Genomic DNA, 11,988 nt, shown 5'->3' on the forward strand with positions numbered 1-11,988 from the left:
TGCTGGTTACACTACTGCTGAAATCCAAGAGTGATTTGGACCTAGCCCCAAATGACTGGTCCTTGATCATACAGGAAGCCTTTGGCAGAGCAGAGAAGCGAGTTTGGACCCTTTAACTATCAGAACAAGGCTATAACCAGTGAATCACTTATTCTGTCTCTGCTGCCTTGCTTTAGCCAGTGAGCTCTATGTTTTCTCTCTCCATAATTTCAGATGGAGAAGTTTAGTCTTCTCTCACAATCTTGATTTTGAGTTTCATTATGAATTACCTTAGTCTCATGTGCCACTTTAAATTGGTTTGGTAAATATGGTATTCCCCAAATGCATAATAAGGGTCTAAATCAATCCATATGTAATACAGCACTGATACAGTTATTTCTAACATACTCAGTATTTGTTTTGGGGTTTTTTTTTACCATTTGCATACTAGGACACTCCATGAAAAATCTATCGGAGATCATTCAAAGTGGCCCACCCCCTTATTTATTATTATGAATGTTACTATTTTCAGCTTTCTAGCACATGATCAGAGTGATGGAGTTAGCTTGCAGGGATTTGTATTAATGAGAATTGGAGCAGCTCAGTGAGTGCTTTCTCTGAAATCTCTCCTCCATCTTTCAAAATCCATTCACAAACTCCACAGTGACAGGTTTAAAGACCAGCATCAGTTGTGAGAACTAATTTCTGTTTAAGTGAGGTGTTGTTAGATGGAGCATGATAAAAATTGACCAGAGTCAGGACAAACAGACCCAAACCCATTTATTTTACTTGACCCTCTTTTCTTTCATAAATCTCAAGATGCCGAGGAAGGAGGGATGGTAATATTATTCCCTTCTACAGGTGGGGAAACCAAAGCACTGAGAGGTTAAGCCACTCACTCGAGCTTATGCAGTAGGTCAGTGACAATGTTGGGAATGGAACCAAAATCTGGCTACTAGCTCCTTGAGTTTATAACAGACTAAACCAAATCCCATATGCTACCTCTGTCTCTGTAAGCAGCATGTGAGGCAATTGCTAGATTGCTTTTACTGCCAGTCTGCTAAAATACTTGGGGGTTTTTTTCCCTGCTGCCACTCTATTTGATAACAAAGTATAGTCCAGGCAAAGCAGTGATTTAATGATTGGAGCAGGTGCTGAGAGTTGGGGCTTCTAACTTGTAATCCTCACTCTGCCACGGATTTGCTCAGTCAGCAGCAGCAAGTCACTTCACCCTTTAATAAATACAAAAAGCAAGCCAGTTACAGTACCTCTTCAGAGGAGGAGCTTACAGTGTTTTGGGATGAGCCTGGACTACATCCCAAAACTGGCTCTAGATTCCAAAATACAGAGGCAGATTTCAGGTTTGGGTGTTATAAAGATAGGATCAGCTGGTAAAGTCTAGATTTCAATCCAAATCCAAGTTTCCCCTGAATGTGGGGGAACCTGTCAGGCAGGATCCTGTTTCACTTATATGCCCAAGTGGCACTTAACCAGCCACATATGCCATTTTTAGCACTTATATACAGCCCATGCAGTATGCACATACACGTGGTCCCATAGCTATCAAGCATGCTTAGTACACTGCACAGGTATGTTTCTGTGTACGTGCATACCTGGGTGAGTGGAGGTCCTGAAACTGTTACCATGGACAAAAATGCATGACTGGTGGATGGAGGAAAGGATCTTTCTTGTGTTAACGTAATAGGTGAGTGGGGTTAGGGAACTCACCTTAGAAGTGAGGGTATGAACTTACAACCCTCCAATTTCCCAGCACAGGGCTTTAATCAACTGGTTGCAAGTTAGGCAGTAGATAGTTGTGCACTAGATGCTGGCCTCTTAGGGCAGCCAAGGCAGGGAGATATGTGGGGTCAGGAGAAAGAGGAAAACTAGAGGGCATGTGGCTCAGTGAAACAGCTGCTGTTGTAAAAGGAAGGGCCCTTGGGTCCTAGCTTGGACGTTTGTTCCTCATGGGGCAGAAACGTCTCCACTACAGTGTGTACATTTAGGCCAATGAGTATTAAATGCAAGGTTCAGTAGCTTAGATTCAAGAAGATCACTGGAGAGGGCTATGGATTATGCCTAACCTATCGCACGGTGATTAGAGCATTGTGCCAAGAAGTTGGAGATGTTAGTTCAAATCCTCTCTTGGGGAAGAAGAGCCTAGAATCTGCTGCATCTCCCACTTCCTGCACGTGCCTTAAAAGCTAGGCTCTTGGGATAAAAGATAGGAGGGTCCCCCTTTATTTTTTTTGCCTTGCTGCAATTTCAGGACTCATGCTTAGGTGTGCAAGTAGACAGTGCATCCCACTGCTCATGCTCAGTAGCCACATGGACACTTGTACATCCAGACTGCACAGGAAATAGGATCACTAACTGTGCTTAAGTGCAAACCCAGCATGCACACAGCTGGGTACTGTCACTGCAGTGTATAGAGTCAAAGAGGATTCTGTCCATCAGGACTCTGTTCCTAGCACAAGCTTTCAAATGCTATCAGAATTTCGAAAGAAAGGTGCAAAAGAGGCATACGTGGTCATTTGTCCTCATTATTTCTGCCTCTATACAAATCTGGAGTTGCAACTCATAGCTGCAGGCTTTTCGTAACTAATCTCTCATGGCCAAACTTCAGCCTATTGACATGTCAGAATAATGCAACCCCAGTTTTGCACATTTTCATAACACTTGTTGATAATAGGGACAGTGGATATCATGAATCATCTCAATTAAAAAAACAACAACACCTAAATTCAGCTTTGCAAAGATGTCATGCACTGTTTTTGCTAGTGTAACAGATGTCAGCAAAAGACTATCAGCAAACACAAAGGTAGACCCTGCAAAACAATTATGGAGGGGCAATGTAAGGAACATGTTTTGTGGTTCCAGTCTTAGCTCTCCACACAATATCCTTTGACAGCATCTAAGGAAGAGATGTTGTTAGACCTATAAAGGACTCAGAGATACTGTTGAGGTGAGGAAAAGAAGGCTGATCACAGGGGACCATGATGTCCAGAATATGGATCTTCCTATAATACTCCCCTTTATATTACATGGGTGGGTGGCAGTTGCCTTCTTAGGTGACACATCTGCTGGTGAACAAAAAATCTTTGAAAGTGAAAGCATGAACCTCTATGGCTTCTCTGCACTAGCTACGGTTTTTTATTGGTATGGCTGTCCATGTGCAAATAAAGGATGCTTCAGAGTGGAGCAGGGGGAAGCTGTTGTGTTATGAGTTCTGCTGGGCAATGAGAAGGGTGTTTTCTTTTTATAACTAGAGTATTTCCAACCCCATGTCATCCAAAATCATGGTCAGCTTCCTTCCAGAAATGATGAGATGCAATCATCACAAGATTTTTATATGCTTTAATTCTGGGCTTTTTTTTTAATTGCCTTGTTTTTCCCCTTAAAGGGATCAGGTTTTTCTCTGCAACCACAAGGGCTAGAAACTCAAGGCTAAATCCTATTCTACCTGTTAGGTGCCTAGGAGCCTATGCGTGATCTTAGTCTACCCGCTCAAGCCCCTGGGAAAGGTTAATGGGACAGCTTTTGTAGCATGCCATCATGTTCGTCTTAAAGCTATATCACACTCAGCAGTGAACAGGAGAACGACCCACCTACCTTTTGCAAGTTAACTGTTTTTACAGAGACTTGAGTAGGGTAGAATAGTATGACACTTAGGCACCCAAGTTCACTTAGATGCTGAGTAGGTGGTGCAGGCTTTTTAAATGAAAGCCAAGATCCTCGCTAAATCACAGGACTCCAGCAACTCAGGTTTAAGAGAGGCATCAAAACTCACAAGACTCTCAGTAAAATCACAAGAGCTGGTTACACAGTAACTATAGTTTTAAAATGTGTCCAAGAACGTCTAGCCCAGAAGACAGGCACTCACTCCATTTAATGGAATAGGAAGAAGTAAATAATGAATTATAATTAATTTTTTAATAACAACATTTTATAACCAGGGACAGCGCATAACTATGCTACTCTAGAAACCGACTCAGAACTGGACTCTGACTGAGAATCACAGTCTGCTTCCCAGCTCCATGTGGATTTTACTGTGTTGAGGGCACACAGACAAAATGTCACACCCAGCTTACCCTTTCCTCACCCCCCTGCATTGGAGAAAGAGCAGCTATTGTGCAAAAGCTGTTTCTCTGCAGTAAACCAGTGCACTACAGTAACAAGGTGTCTTTAGTTATCTTAATCCCCTAGATTTGAGTATTAAGACAAGCCACAATTTAGCATTTACGTGGGGAGGCAATATTTGACCTGTCAGATGTAAATATACATACTGTCTATACTCGGGGAGGAAGGATGGTTCAGTGCCATGACAAGTAAGTATACTGAGTATTGCATTAAGAAAATACTAATATACTTTTGGACCTGGAATTTCCTACTTCCCAGTAATGAGAGGAGGAACAACATAACAGAGCTAACCCCTCCGAAAACCAAAGAAAGCCCCACTTTGGTAGAAGTAGTAAGACAAACACAATTTAAGTAAGAAATGGAAAATGAGATGAATAAAAAAGGGGAAAAGAAACTTGCAATCATCTAACACAGTCTGTGCTTCTGTGAAAGTTCTTCTTTTTAATTCATTAAACCAGTTTTTATGTTTCCCTTCTGCTGTTGATTTGCTTTACTTTAGTCACTTATACACATGGGAAAAACTATCTTCATAATTTTTTCTGATTGTAACAACTTCAGCAAGTTAAGGATGCCTACCAACTTCTGAACCCAAATACATTCAGTCATGCAATTAAACTTTTAATTAAAATTAACTGTTCCTAGATAACTGAGTTTGTTTCGTTGATTGTTTTTGGGAAGAAGGGGGTTGAAGGGAGTTTCCTAGTAAAGCTTTCTGTTAAAAAGGAACTGTAAAACAGAAACAGGCAATGACTCAGCATCCGTTCCTGTCTCGGCCCAGAGTTAAGCTGTTGCTCAGGTTACAGTTTCAGGTGACATATTAATAATTGCATCTACCAGTGGCCTTGGCCATGTCCTCAGCACAGTGCAGACAGGCTATTTCTAACATAAAAATCAAGCAGTGAAATAAAGTTAAACGGCAGCAACAAAAACCCCCACTTGAAAGTGTATACAGCTCTCACGCATGCATCATAAAGAAGGAGAGAGGAACAAACTGAAAGAATTATATTTTGCTTTGCAGTTCATCTTGGCTTAGAGGATCTTCATTAACTGTTAGAAAAATTGATTAGTAACAGTAGGGTCATTATTGTAATTAGGTTATTAGTAACAGTAGGGTCATTATTGCTACCTCCACATCTATTTTTCCAGTCATGGACCAGGGCATCATTTTGTTAAGTGCTCTACTGTGCCCCAAACAGCTTACAATCTCTCTGAGATGAGAGACAAGTGAATACAACACATAGCCAGGATAACAGAAAGAAATGATGATATTGTAAGAATAGCAAGCAGCGGTTTCAGTAAGCCGGTGGCCTATTCCATGCTGAAAGTGCATCAATAGAAGCCAGATTTAGTCCATGTTAGCATATAATTATTTCAGTCTCTATCAATTTAGGCTCAGATCTTGCAAATAGTTACATTATTCACTTCAGAACTATTTGTGATTCTAAACTTAGTATCTGCACAGGGATTCATGGGATTTCATCCTCATGGAACAACTTCCACAGGCTTTGTGGTTCTTTGAAGTAAAAATAAATGGCAGTTTTACTTGTGTAGAAGCTATAGGGCTGAACTTTTAATAATAAAACAGTAAAAAACTTTATAAATGTTTGAAAAGAACAACACTTAAAATGAGGGAGAAGTAAACCTGGATGTTTAAAAACTGCCAGAAAGCCAACAAGATGCCTGTTTCTGAACATGCATAAGAATGTGAGTAAGAAAAGGCAGACATAACTCAGTGTGTGGGACTGATATCATCTCCCCACCCAATTTTTGGATGTCTCTGTTAATGCATTACTATGATTTTGGAATTATCCAGACTGAGCATGTTGTAGCGCACTGTCATGCTTTGCCAAGTCTTCATTGGATACCGGGAAAGCTGGGCAACTATAATTGTCCAAAATCTGATCTACACTTTCTAGATCTAATGAAATGGAAATGAGAGCCATTCATATACTGATGGCCAAATGCCACACACATCTCACAACCTCCTCTTGTACATACTGGGCATGTCTACATGTGTACTTATGTCTCATTAAATTTACTGTGCAGTAAGTGAAAATACACTGGCATCTACATGTGCAGGCATTAGTCCCAAGTCAGTCCATGCACAGAATTACTGCACAATAAGGTGCCTACATGTGCATTACTGGGCAGTAACTAATCGGGCATACATTTGATACCTGCACGATGCAGGTCTCAAATTTACGCCCAAGTCGCCATAAGTCACCATAGTTACTGTGCAGTATGGGCATGCATGTGTAAATGCACACGTGTATTGAGGTAATTCAGGTCACTGCACAGTAAATGTGCAAGTGTAGATGCACCCAGTGACCAACAATGGAGACCACATGGAGCTGTGAAGCACCCATGAGACTGCTCTTAGGTGAGATGCACAGTCACTCAGTATTACTCTCCAGGTCCTCACATAGCTCACAGTCTCTCTATTATAACTCTATCCCTACCACAACCTGCAGGTATTTCAACAGAACGTTTGTGGTCTACACTACAGCATCAAAAGCAACTGAGTAGTAGATGTAAACTATAGTCAGTGTGGGTTGCTGACCTTTGCTTATCACCAGGAACAGATCATTGCAGTCAATGTGCCATACCTAGGGTGAATCCCGGTCAACAGTTTCTGAAGGTCCCTCATATTGTCAGACAGAGCCAGGGGTTGATCAGAGATCCTCAAGAAGGGATCCCAGAGCAGAATTTAGGTCATTAAAACAAGGAAAGGAGGGTCTTGGGCTTAAATCACAGGGCTTTGAATTAGGAGGACCAGGATCTCTTTCAGGCTGTGTAAGTTAGGCAAGTAAACAGATACTCACCAAGCTGGGTGCCCCACCTGGAGACGCACAGAGGGGATGAGCAGCTCCAGCTCCAAGTGAAACTGATGGTAGCTGTAGGTGCTCAGTACCTCAGAGAAGCAGGCAGGACCAGAAGGTCCCAAACTAAGTACCAAAAAACCTGACGACACTTTAAATGAATCACTGCTTTTTGACAATATGGACCTTCTCCTCTCTTTGCCTTCTTTTCCCCTGGTGTAAGATGGAGAGAAAACCGTCTACCTCTGTAAAAGCAACATGGACTGAGTTCTTTACATAAGAAATCTGGTTTAGTCCTACTACTCGCACATCAGTGATCACCAGGATAAGTGCCTGAAAGCGTGACGTTGCAATAATCAAATGATCCCACAGGCAGAAGAGTTTTCTACTTAGATTGCCAGCTAGAAAGTGAATAAGGAAAATATTTGGTTCTTTTTCATGGGTTTTGCTTTCAAAGAGCTATATAAATATTAACTAATTAATTTGGAACTGCAGAGACAGGAAGACAGTCCTGCATTAATATATTTAGCACAGTGACATATGCAAGTTTTATTTCTCTACTTAGCTGTTTCCTTTGAGAATTAAAACCAGAGGGGAGTCACAAGGGGATCTGTGGCCCCTGGAGCTTTCTGCGTTTACTAGAGATTGCTGCTTAGTTGTGATTACATAGCATTTCAGTTCAGTTACTTCACTGTCTCCAAGTGTTGCTAATCCAAAGATGAATTTTCTGAACCCAATTCAGCTACAGAGCAAGTCCATTGACTTTAGTGGAGTTATAACAGGGATGCACTTGGCTCCTTGTTTGTTCAAAGATGAACAGAAGCAACTCACGGTGCCTGGGGTCCATGATGTTAGTTATTATGGTCATAATAAAAAACATGGTTCACTTTTGAGATACCAATTCCAGCTAAGGGCCTAAGTGGAAATGTCTTTGGAGCTTATCAAGCAGTGTTTAGTCACTACTTTGCAATGAGAGGCTCTGTCAGTCTTCCTCTACTGAGGGCTGATTCATCCTTGGAGCTGGTCTCTCCTATTTAATTAGTGAGGTAGGGGTCCTGTGAAAATAATAGTATTTGACCATATAATTAAAGCCTACCATAAAACATATGCACAAGGGGGTGAAACTTAAGTGTTCTCAATTGGCTCTGGTTCATCTGCAGTACTAATGCTAATACTAATGTTAAGACTATAGATACACTTTAAAGCTGGTTGGACATTTTCCGTAGTGATGTTTTTGTACTGAAAAAGGCTTATTTATATAAACTGAAGCATTGCACAAGATGCTAGGCAGGGTTCTGATGGAATTGTACGTGCCCTTAGAAACGTGCTCAGTGTCCTGCCAACAGGATTATCTGACTTCTCAGCAGCCTAGGCATTCATTGCTTCCAGGGTCCTCAGCTCCAGGGCAGGCTGCTCTAAAACCATGGCTTTGTGACCCAGAGCTCCCAGAAAAACCTGGCTCCCTGGGGAATGAGACATCTGGTTTCCTGCTTGTCTGGCTCTCGAGAAAGCTGGGTGGTTGATTTCCCACTGAGCAACCTTCCTCGGGGGGCTTATTAGTTTATCTAGCGGCCCAGATTCCCTGGCTGACCATCTGGAAGGAGGGTCAGCGGACTTCCTGGCTTTCCAACTGGGCAGCTAGTGAACTGTTGAATTCCTGGGTGCAGGAGTGCTTTCCACCATTGGTGAATGAATAAAAAAAGCTAATATTATGAAGATTGGATATCTGAATTGCAGGATGGCTTGTCGAGCAAAATATGCTGAGTGTCACATTATGCTTTATCATTTGATTGACAGCATCAAAATGATTAAAATAAAGGTCTTTTCAAGCAGCGTCGAAGGTCTCTGGTTCATGAGAGTCATTCTCAGTCACTGCTCTTGCTAATGAGAACTATGTGAGGCTGACACAGTGTTCTTCATCATTTGTTTCAGAGCTTTCCTGATCAAGTTTCTGCAGGCAAGTATTGGATGATATGTATCTCTATTACAATGTTCATTGAACTAGGAAATGAAAAGTTATAAAAAGATTTGGAGAAAAAATATATCCCAGAAACAAACCACAGTTTGAAAGTCCTTCCCTGCTTTGCAAAGAAGGCAATTATATCTCAGAGAAATCCTGAACTCTGGTAGACATCTGCACCCACTTGATAAAAGTACTGCCTGACTTGAAGCTTACTTGAGTAATATCAAGCTGTTTGCATTTAGACATTGTTGTCCAGTGGTTAGAGCAGTAGCTGTAAGAGGCAGGACTTCTAAGCTGTATTCACCGCTGTTCAAAAAAATGAAGTAGAGGAATTCAGTTCTTTGTGACTCAATTTACTAACCTGTACGGTAAGGACATCAGACAATAGTACGATAGGAAAACAGTGAAAACCTAAAGAGAACATATTAGAATACATTGCAGGTGTATTATGGGAATTAGTTTCTGGTTGTAAATTACTCGGAAAACCTTGGATGTTAAATTGCTACGTGAGCAAAAAGAAGTATTATTACATCAAGGCTAGACTTTTCAAAGCAGCCTAAGGGCATTAGGCTCTCAACTTACACTAATGATTTTTAATGATTTTTCTCAAAACTTTCATGCTAACATGAGACAGAACCTATTTTTATTGTCATTAGTGTTTCCAGTACAGTTTGTAAGTGAGTATTCACAGAAAAATGATGAAACTAGGTTTTCCAAAGTCCTCTGGAGCAGAACCTTTTAATTTCAGATAGCGTGGTTTGGATAACTTGAGTACAGCAGTCGTGGCAACTCAGCTGTGTATTGGCTTTCCAAACAGAGTTAAATACCACACAAACAGAAACAGAGGTGACACCAATAGAATAAATTACTTACTATGAAATGTTAACCCACCTCTGATCTTCACAACATATTTCAGTGAGTAAAAATTAAATTTGCGAATTCCATTGACTGAGGTATTCATATTAAAACCATTACACTGAATTGTACCAGCATGCTACTTTATTTGTCTTTGCACTGCTGCTTTAATCAAGTTCCAAAGGCATCATGATAAAATCTCCAAAGACTTGCCCTTATAATGTGTTTGGCCAGCATTCCCTTCAATGGTAATTGTGTTATTATAGGGTCTTCTTACACGTGTATGGACATTTTTACCATTGTAATGAAAACACAGTAACACAGCCATCCTGTCTCCATGGATTTGTGGTTAAATTGCTTTGTCAATGTAATCTTATATCTTAACAAAGAAATAATGGCATGCAACAGGAGCTGCATAAGAACTCATTGGATATCATTTTGCTGTCATTGTAATGGCCTCGTAACTTGATCTCCATTGAAATGAAATTTGCATTAACATTGTTTGGCCAACATAATCCCACCCCGCAATCACATTTTTTCTGGTATTAAAATGGATCCAACTATATTGCAAATTGTAACTCCTAGCTTTCCAGAGAGTTGGATGGGATTTAGCTAAGAGAGCTTCATTAAAGCTGATGGAATCACCTAGTGCAATTACGCTGTGCAATTCAGAAATATTTAGTTGACCTGTGTAACCATCAAATCTTGTTCTTCAGTGATACAGTACTGTTATTGCTAAATCCATACTATCATGACAAAAATATTATGAAAAATAGCTACTGTGCAGATGCAAAAACTGTTAGGTTAACCATTCAATTCGGGTTTTTTAGTCTATTAAAAGGAATGACTCTTTTAAAGACTTTCTTCCTTTGATAGAGTAGGAAACATTGCATTAATCCTGAACTAGTGCACAGAGTGCATTTATAATTGCCCTTTTTTATTTTGTAGTACTGGAGCACCTATAGTACTGAAATGAGATCGGGTCATCACCAATTGTGGAGCTGTATCAACTACTGTATTTACTTGAATACAAGATGAGGTGTGTCTGCCGCTTCCTCCCCCCCAGCAGTTGGTATGGGGGGAAAAGGCTTCTTGTCTTATAATCACATACAAGGAAATCTTACTAAATACATTGCCTATCATTAAACTGCTGCCAAAAACAGCATGTGCTCACCAATGGAAACCAGCTTTGAAGTTGATTAAATGCCGCCAACACTGAGCATGACTATAATGACAAATGGCCCACACTGAGCAAACGTGCCGTTGGGAACCTACCACAAGAACAGGTTGGTGTCACCCATCTGAAAAAGACATACGGTATTGCCTATTGAGCACAGTCCCTCTCACCCCTAACTCTTTTTCAAGTCATGGTGAGCCACAACATTGCATACAGTTCCCCAGAATCCCTCTGTCACCCCCTCTCTCATCCCTGTACATATATTTAGTGTGGCCCCATCCATCATGACATGGAAACAGACCAGGTTGCCCTATGCCTCATTTGTATATACATTTTTGGAGGATCCTAGGACTTGAGACAACAACCCCTGGTTCCAGTCAGGTGTGGAGGGCTAATTAGCACTTCATGGGGAGTATCTGGAATACACATACATACTGAGTGCTGAGCTGTGGGGTCACCGTGGCTTGAAATGCTGTTGACTCTGGTGAGGCCCAGCACAATGAACTATGTGGTAAATCATGAGCCTTTGGCTTTGCACTAATATCGCACATAGTTTGTACTACATATAAGTAGGTGCCAAAGTGTTTCTCAAAAGTGTGTTTATGGAGTATCTGTGCTAAAACTTGCAGCAGTTTCAAAAAAAGATAACATGCATCAATTCTGGATAAACTAAGTCTATGGGTACTATATGCAAATTGCTACAGCCATGTTTAATTTCAAGGTAATTGTTTTCAAATTTGCTCCTTACTTCCATGTGCTCTGGCCTGATTCTCAATTACTGTAAGGACCTTTTAAGCTAGTTTGGTGGTATGGATGCCTTAAAAGGATCATAAACAACAGTTAGGGATGCCCATTATACAAGAGCTTTTTTAGGCAGTGCAGAGCTAATAAAACAGCCCTGTGTTGTTCCTAGCAAAGAGGCAGATCACATGTGTGATGGGAATGTGACCAGAATGCTTCCCATAGGCTATGGGAAGCAAAGCACAGGCTAGAGCAGCCCTAACATTGTTCTAACTATGCAATGTGCATAGTATTTGGAAGGGTTTGGACTACAC

This window comes from Alligator sinensis, unplaced genomic scaffold (assembly GCF_000455745.1).
Source record: "Alligator sinensis unplaced genomic scaffold, ASM45574v1 scaffold872_3, whole genome shotgun sequence".
In the NCBI taxonomy this organism is placed as follows: domain Eukaryota; kingdom Metazoa; phylum Chordata; order Crocodylia; family Alligatoridae; genus Alligator; species Alligator sinensis.